Source organism: Sminthopsis crassicaudata, chromosome 6 (assembly GCF_048593235.1).
Source record: "Sminthopsis crassicaudata isolate SCR6 chromosome 6, ASM4859323v1, whole genome shotgun sequence".
Classification (NCBI taxonomy): Eukaryota; Metazoa; Chordata; class Mammalia; order Dasyuromorphia; family Dasyuridae; genus Sminthopsis; species Sminthopsis crassicaudata.
Genome location: NC_133622.1, coordinates 240,383,969 through 240,392,386, shown reverse-complemented (window position 1 = coordinate 240,392,386; position 8,418 = coordinate 240,383,969).

Here is an 8,418-nt window from a genome sequence, read left to right as displayed (position 1 = left end):
GCAGAAATAGTAAATGCCTCCTTTTCAGACCATAATGCAATCAAAATTATATTTAATAAAAAGCCAGGGGAAAGTAGACCAAAAAATAATTGGAAACTAAATAATCTCATGCTAGAGAATGATTGGGTAAAACAGAAAATCATAGACATAATTAATAACTTCACCCAAGAAAATGACAATAATGAGACATAATACCAAAATGTGTGGGATACAGCCAAAGCAGTAATAAGGGGAAGTTTTATATCTCTACAGGCCTACTTGCATAAAATAGAGAAAGAGAGGGCCAACGAATTGGGCTTACAACTAAAATTGCTAGAAAAGGAACAAATTAAAAACCCCCAGACAAACACAAAACTTGAAATTCAAAAAATAAAAGGTGAGATTAATAAAATTGAAAGTAAAAAAAACTATTGAATTAATTAATAAAACTAAGAGTTGGTTTTATGAAAAAAACAACAAAATAGACAAACCCTTAGTAAACCTGATTAAAAAAAGGAAAGAGAAAAAGCAAATTGATAGTCTTGAAAATGAAAAGGGTGAACTCACCACTAATGAAGAGGAAATTAGAACAATAGTTAGGAGCTACTTTGCTCCACTTTATGCCAATTAATTCGATAACTTAAATGAAATGGAAGAATACCTTCAAAAATATAGCTTGCCCAGATTAACAGAGGAAGAAGTACGTAGTCTAAATAGTCCCATCTCAGAAAAAGAAATAGACCAAGCTATTAACCAACTTCTCAAGAAAAAGTCCCCAGGACCAGATGGATTTATAGGTGAATTCTACCAAACATTTAAAGAACAACTAACTCCAATGCTATGTAAACTATTTGAAATAATAGGGATTGAAGGAGTATTCCCAAATTCCTTCTATGACACAGACATGGTACTGATACCTAAACCAGGTAGATCGAAAACTGAGAAAGAAAACTATAGACCAATTTCCTTAATGAATGTTGATGCTAAAATCTTAAATAAGATATTAGCAAATAGACTTCAGAAAATCATCCCCAGGATAATACACTATGACCAAGTGGGATTTATACCAGGAATGCAGGGCTGGTTTAATATTAGGAAAACTATTACTATAATTGACCATATTAATAATCAAATTAATAAAAACCATATGACCATCTCAATAGATGCAGAAAAGGCATTTGATAAAATCCAACATCCATTCCTACTAAAAACGCTTGAGAGTATAGATATAAATGGACTAGTCCTTAAAATAATAAGGAGCATATATTTAAAACCTTCAGTAAACATCATATGTAATGGTGATAAACTAGAACCTCTCCCTGTAAGATCAGGAGTGAAACAAGGTTGCCCACTATCACCATTACTATTCAATATAGTACTAGAAACTCTAGCCTTGGCAGTAAGAGCCGAGAAAGAGATTCAAGGAATTAGAGTAGGAAATGAAGAAATCAAATTGTCACTTTTCGCAGATGACATGATGGTATACTTAGAGAACCCCAAAGACTCTGCTAAAAAGCTATTAGAAATAATTCAGAATTTTAGCAAAGTCGCAGGATACAAAATAAATCCACATAAATCCTCAGGATTTGTATACATTACCAACACAATCCAACAGCAAGAGATACAAAGAGAAATTCCATTCAAAATAACAGTCGATAGTATCAAATATTTGGGAATATATCTACCAAAGGAGAGTCAGGAACTATATGAGCAAAATTACAAAACACTTGCCACAAAAATAAAGTCAGATTTAAATAATTGGAAAGACATTCAGTGTTCTTGGATAGGCCGAGCGAATATAGTAAAGATGACAATACTCCCCAAACTAATCTATTTATTTAGTGCTATACCAATCAGACTCCCAAGAAACTATTTTAATGACCTAGAAAAAATAACAACAAAATTCAAATGGAAGAATAAAAGGTCGAGAATTGCAAGGGAACTACTGAAAAAAAAGTCAGAGGAAGGTGGTGTAAGTATACCTGATTTTAAGCTATATTATAAAGCAACAGTCACCAAAACCATTTGGTATTGGCTAAGAAATAGACTAGTTGATCAGTGGCATAGGTTACGTTCACAGGGCAAGATAGTGAATAAAAATAGCAATCTAATCTTTGACAAACCCAAAGATCCCAAATTTTGGGATAAAAATTCATTATTTGACAAAAACTGCTGGGAAAACTGGAAATTAGTATGGCAGAAACTAGGCATGGACCCAAATTTAACACCACATACTAAGATTAGATCAAAATGGGTCCAAGATTTAGGCATAAAGAACGAAATCATAAATAAATTGGAGGAACATGGGATGGTTTACCTCTCAGACTTGTGGAGGAGGAAGGAGTTTGTGTCCAAGGGAGAACTAGAGACCATTATTGATCACAAAATAGAACATTTTGATTACACCAAATTAAAAAGTTTCTGCACAAACAAAACTAATGCAAACAAGATTAGAAGGGAAGGAACAAATTGGGAAAAATTTTTTACATTTAAAGGTTCTGATAAAGGCCTCATCTCCAAAATATACAGAGAATTGACTTTAATTTATAAGAAATCAAACCATTCTCCAATTGATAAATGGTCAAAGGATATGAACAGACAATTTTCAGATGATGAAATTAAAACTACTTCTACTCATATGAAAGAGTGTTCCCAATCACTATTGATCAGAGAAATGCAAATTAAGACAACTCTGAGGTATCATTACACACCTGTCAGATTGGCTAAGATGACAGGAACAAATAACGATGAATGTTGGAGTGGCCGTGGGAAAACTGGGATACTGATGCATTGTTGGTGGAGTTGTGAAAGAATCCAACCATTCTGGAGAGCAATCTGGAATTATGCCCAAAAAGTTATCAAAATGTGCATACCCTTTGACCCAGCCATACTACTACTGGGATTGTACCCCAAGGACCTACTAAAGAAGGGAAAGGGACCTGTATGTGCCAAAATGTTTGTGGCAGCCCTTTTCATATTGGCTAGAAGCTGGAAGATGAATGGATGTCCATCAATTGGAGAATGGTTGGGTAAACTATGGTATATGAATGTTATGGAATATTATTGTTCTATAAGAAATGACCAAAAGGAGAAATACAGAGAGGCTTGGAGAGACTTACATCAACTGATGCTGAGTGAAACGGGCAGAACCAGAAGATCATTATACACTTCAACAATGATACTGTACAAGGATGTATGCTGATGGAAGTGGATTTCTTCAACATAGAGAAGAACTAATCCAATTCCAATTGATTAATGATGGACAGAACCAGCTACATCCAGAAAATTACTACATCCAGAGATTGAGTTTAGGAAATGAATGTAAACTGTTATTTTTACCTTCTGAATCCAATTCTTCCTGTGCAACAAAAAATTCGGTTCTACACACATATATTGTATCTAGAATATACTGTAATATATTTAACATATATAAGACTGCTTGCCATCAGGGGGAGGGGGTTGGGGGAGGAAGGGAAAAAATCTGAATAGAAGTGCAAGGGATAATGTTGTAAAAAATTACCCATGCATATGTACTGTCAAAAGAATGTTATAATTATAAAATAAAAAAAAAAAAAGAATTATGCCAAAATTAAATGTAGCAAAGAATCTTAACAGGAAAGACCCTCTTCCCAATCCAATTAACTAATCAGAGACATCAACAGGTACAAAGAGAAAACATTTATGTAATGCCTGCAAGGGAGAAGCCCAGGCACACACCTGGGAGCCATCCCAACCCCTTCCATCTGCTCCTGCAACCCAACCTGCTTCCAGGTTTTTGCAGGCACTAAAAACAAAGGAGGGGACCCTTCTCATTGGATAGACTAAAAGGACATCATTATCCTTGACCAATAATCACCAATGCTGGCTTCCTCTCACAGGTGACATCACTCCCTGCAACTTCTTGTATCTCAGGTTCAAAGTTCATTCCTCCATTGAGTAAATGACCTCCCCCAATTTCCAAAGTTCATGGAAAAGGGAATTATATGATTTAATACTGAGAAATACTTCATCCAATCAGTCCCATTCATTGGTAAGAAAGGTGGCCAAAAAATAAAATTAAGGAAGACCTAAGTTTGATTCATTTCTCATACATTTACTGTCTAAATATTTAAGTTTAGGCATTTTGCCTATATCAAATTGAGTTTCTTCAGCTGTAAAAATAAAAAAAAAGAAAAAGAAACAACAGAGACCTATAATAATAGCAGCATGTACCTCATTAGATTAGAATACTAGAAATTATACAACTGCTGCTGCTTTTAATACTTGATTGGTTATTTTCTCTTCTCCTAAAGGACAAACATTACATCACTATGTTGGGATCAAATTACAGTGTGTCCAGCTACAGCTGATCAGATCAGAATGAAATCAGAATGCTCCACCCCAGGTTGGGGATAAATAGTCTATAAGCAGAACATGTCCCTAAACAAGCCAAAAGGCAATCAGATGGAAGAAAGGGATTGAGTTTAGGAAAAATAGAGTTGTATCCAGTAGAGTATACTGAGATATTCCCTGGAGAAATGAAATCTATTCCTGTTCAGCCTATGGATCCTTTGCCTCCAGGCACAGTAGGCTTGACCATTTCACTTTCTGAGAGTGCTTACAAAACAGTGTTCATCCATACACTGATGTGGGAAACTGGAGAAAGTGTAACTAATGTCCTAATCACTAACACAGGTAGACAAAGTGTGATTAATCAAGCAGGAGAAGTAGAAGTATCAGGCTTATTGTTATATACCCCTAATAAGCAATCTGGTGACAATCACCCAGATTCTGACTCCAATGAACAAAATCCAGGAATTTATTGGACAGCAGCTGTGACAGCTGACTGACCTATGCTTACTATTTATATAAATGGAATACCAATTGAAGGATTGGTAGACAGGGGTGCAGATGCTACAGTTATTAGAGGTGTCACTTGGCCCAGTCACTGGCCAAAGGTTAAGGCAGAGGGGGCACAGTAGATAGAGCACCAGCCCTGAATTCAGGAGCACCCGAGTTCAAATATGGTCTGAGACACTTAACACTTCCTACATATGTGACCCTGGGCAAGTCACTTAAACCCAGGCTCAGGAAAAAAAAAAAAAAAAAAAAAAAAAAAGGTTAAGCTACACACCTACATGTCTGGTGTAGGAAGATCAATAGCAACAGAAGTTAGTGCTATGTCTTTGAGATAGACAGAAGCAGGAGTTTTTACTGCTTTTGTGGTTGAAAAAATCCCCATCAATCTGTGGGGAAGAGACATTTTATAACATATAGGATTACAAATAAGCACTTTGGCTTTGTAGGCAAGGCTGCTGTTGAAGGCCTAACTGGACTCTTACTGGTTTCTATTCAGTGGAAGACTGAATCACCAGTTTCGGTAGAACAGTGGCCCTTAAGAAATGATAAATTTCAGGTCTTATTAGACATAGTACAAGAACAAGTTGACCAAGGACACTTTTGGCCTTCTTTAAGTCCTTGAAATTCCCCAGTATTTGTGGTGAAAAAGAAATCTGGAAAATGGAGGATGTTCACTGATCTAAGAAGAGGAAATTAACAGATGGAAAGTATGGGAATTCTTCAGCCTGGACTTCCATCTCCTACTCAGTAGCCAAGAGAATGGCCTCTTTGGTTTATAGACATTAAGGATGGTTTCTATTCTATCTCTCTAAGAAAGGAAGATATCAAAAGATTTGGTTTTTCAGTGTCTAGTGTTAATTTGGCTAAGCCTTATAAAAGATATGAATGAACATTTTTGCCACAAGGAATGAAAAACAGTCCTACTATGTGCCAAATATATGTTGTTGCTGCTCTTGCTCCAGTAAGAAAAGCATTTCCAAAAGTAATATTGTTACATTGTATGGATGATATTTTGGGATGTGCACCTGAGGAACAAATGTTAAAAGCATGTCTACAAAACACCATAGAAACACTGAAGCACTGCAAACTACATATAGCTACAGAAAAAATTCAAATACGTGATCCTTTTCAAGCTTTCTTTAAGAACAGAGAAGTTGGACAACTTAAATGAGTTCCAAAAATTAATAGGAGATATCCAATAGATGTGTCCAGGGTTAGGCTTAACTACCAATCAACTGCAACCTCTATATGACATTTTAAGGAAAGACAGTGCTTTGAATTCACCACATCAGCTTACAAAAGAAGTGCAAGAGGCTTTGAGAGAAGTTGAACTGGCTTTATCCACTGTGCTTGAAAGAGTCAATCAAAAACCCTTGGAAATATCACTTTTTGCTACAAAAGAGGCACCCACAGCAGTCCTTCATCAAAGAGACAGTATGATTGAGAGGATAAGCCACCCAGTGGAACCAGAACAAAGCCTTACTCCTTACCCAGTGCTTGTGGCTTGAATTTTATTAGAGGTCATTAAAAGAGTAGTACAATTATCTTGGATAAGTCCTAAAAAAATAAGCACATTCTATACTAATGCAAAAATTAATATATGCTGTGAGATCATTTCATAATGGCAAATTTGATTGAGCACAGATCCAAATTTTGCACATGGGTCTCCATTAAAGATAACCCGGCTACTACATAATTGGCAATTAATTTTTAAAGAAAAAGTTTCTAAGGTTCCTCTTACATGACCAATCATCTTTGCAGATGACACCAAAGAAAATATTTTTGCTATACACTTCATGATTTATCCATAAAGAGAATAGTCAAAACTCCTTTTCAGTCCACTGAGCACAATGAATTAGTTGCTGTCCTGTAATTTGCTCTTACTTATTATCCAGGAGATGTAAATCCTATTCAGTAGGTATGCTAAAAAGAATTGCCACAGCCCAAATAAAATTCACAGCCTCTAATATTTAACAGCTCTTTAAGGAAGTTCAAGAGCAAGTGAGAAAGCATCCAAGCAAAAGTTATATGTTGCATGTCTACTCACATAGTGGACTTCCAGGTACTATTTTTGATGGAAATTCAAAGGCAGATAGCCTTTTACATATGTTATCCAGTACTCCTTTATTTCAGAAAGCACAAGAATCTCATTCTAAATATCATCAAGCTTCTCAAGCTTTACATTTACAAATTGGAATAACAAGAGAGCAAGCTAGGAGCATTGTAAAAAAGCTGTATAGCTTGCCTTCCTTTCCACAATCCTACACTCCCTCCAAGGAAGAATTCTCGTGGTTTCAGACCCAATGAAATCTGGCACATGGATGTGGCCCGTTATAAATCTCTTGGTCATCTGTCTTTTATCCTTGTGGTGGTAGATACCTTCTCAGGATTCACTTTGGCAGTGCCAACAGCAAAAGAGACAACCTGAGTGGTCACTGAATTCATATCCATGCATTTAGAATTATGGGTGTGCCACAAGAAATAAAAACAGACAATGGGCCTACATATACTTCTAAATATTATGTGAACTTTTGTGCACAGTGAAAGATTTTATACACCCTTGGCATACCTTTTAATCCTCAAGGTCAGGCAATGGTAGAGAGAAGAAACAGAGACACTAAGACAATCCTCAAAAAAGAAAAGAAAGGAGGTGCCACAGGTAACCTTAGAGAACTTCTAAATTTAGTTCTCCATATCATTAATTTTCTAATTTTTGACAAAGATGCATTGGTTCCTGCAGACAGGTTTTATAACCCACCAGAAGGGCAGTATCCAGTGTGAGAAGCTCCACTGTCCTTAGATAATCACCAGGTGATGTGGAGAGACCCAGAAAGTGGTGAATGGAAGGGACCAGAGAGGTTAACTGCTTGGGGGAGAGGGTTTGCTTGTACTTCTTCAGATGGAGAAGCAATCAGATGGGTGCCAATGAGTCTTATTCTCCTTGTTCATCAGGGAGAGACAGAAAAAGCGAAAAACAAAGGAGAAGATCTAAGAAACATCTGACACTGAAAGAGCATGGCTGATAAGGAGACTGTTAAAGATTCCCTAACACAAGATAAGGCTGTTAAAGAACTTTAAAACCAGCAGGAATCATTGGATTTCCTAACACAAGATGAGACTAATGCACAATGGACTTATGGACGTTTATAAATTCTCAATTTATAATTATTTGATTATGTTATTTGTTACATACTTCTAGCATGTGTTATGTCACTATGTGTTTATGTAATTATGAGTAGTACCTCCCATATTGATGGATTTATGTTTCAAGGTCATGACCACCCTATGTTCTAAATCAAAAGAAAGGGAAATATGTTGGGATTACAAGGTGATAACTCAGGTTGTCTAAACAATTCTCTAGCTCAGAGTTCACACCTTTGGGAGTTTACACCTTTAGACTTCTGAAAAAGAGTTTACACATTTAAAGGAGTTTTCACCTTTGAAAGGAGCAAGTTCATTGGTTGAAGTATTTCCCACAAGCCCCTGGGTTCTCACCTGCCCATTCTCTGGGAGGATAAAAGAAGACAACATGGGGCCTGGAAAGCAGTCTGGATTTGGGAAGGACTAGATCTGGAGGAGATTTAGAGCCAGGATTCAGGA